The sequence below is a fragment of the Ailuropoda melanoleuca genome, chromosome 13, assembly GCF_002007445.2.
Source record: "Ailuropoda melanoleuca isolate Jingjing chromosome 13, ASM200744v2, whole genome shotgun sequence".
NCBI lineage: Eukaryota > Metazoa > Chordata > Mammalia > Carnivora > Ursidae > Ailuropoda > Ailuropoda melanoleuca.
The window spans coordinates 21,816,523-21,817,660 of NC_048230.1; positions in this window are offsets into that span (position 1 = coordinate 21,816,523).

Below are 1,138 nucleotides of genomic sequence, written 5' to 3' on the forward strand. Positions count from 1 at the left end.
TCTGCCTTCGGCTCAGGGCGTGATCCCGGCGTTCTGGGATCGAGCCCCTCATCAGGCTTCTCCGCTGGGAGCCTGCTTCTTCCTCTCCCACTCCCCCTGCTTGTGTTCCCTCTCTTGCTGGCTGTCTCTCTCTGTCAGATAAATAAAATCTTTAAAAAAAAAAAAGCATCTTTACGCACTGTCTTCTGTGCACATTCTCCCTCTCTCTCCAGGCATAGGAAAACATGTCCTTGGGCTGAGCAGCAGAGCACAAGAGCTCCGTGGCCCTGATCTCAAGAACATCATTCTAGACTTCCCACTAATACTCATTTCTACAGTAAACAAGGAATGAGATCTTCCTCAGAAACAAAGACACACCTGTGTGGGGAGACTGACTCCAGAATCCCACAACACCATTTCCCCTCGAAAGCAAGAGCCAGCAGTTCTAACCTGGGCTCAGATTGCCTGGGATTGTTTGGAATCTGCGCTGACTTACTTTTATGTGTCAACTTGACTAGGGCCACTGGGTATTCAAATATTTGTGTCTGGCCACTGGGGTATTTCTGTATGAGATTCACAGTTGAATCCGTGGACTGAGGGAAGCAGATGTGGGTGGGCCTCAGGCTGTTGAAGGCCTGAATAGAACAAAAAGGCTGAGTGAGAGGGAATTTTCTCTCCCTCACTGTCTTCAAGCTGGGACATCCATCCTCTCCATCCTTCAGACTTAGACTCAGACTGGAACTTCCACCATCGCTTCTCCTGGGTCTCGGGCCTTCAGACTCGGATTAGAGCTCCCCCATCAGCTCTCCTGGGTCTCCAGCTTGCCAACTGCCAATCCTGAGACTTCTCCGCATCAGTAACCACAGGAGACGTCTCCTTGTGTGAGTCTGTCTATGGAGAGATAAAGGTATCTGGACATCCTCTGGTTTTTTGGTTCTGTTTTTCTGGTGAGCCCTGACTAATATGGAGTCCTAACTTGGAACATCCACTCTTAGGACGGGGATTTGAAACATGGGGTGCTTCTCTCTCTGCACCACACAAGTCTACAGCTGGGCCTGGGGCTGGGGCTGGGGCTGGGCCTGGGGCTGGGGCTGGGAAAAAAAAAAAAAAAAAAAAAAAAAAAAAAAAAAAAAAAAAAAAAAAAAAAAAAAAAAAAAAA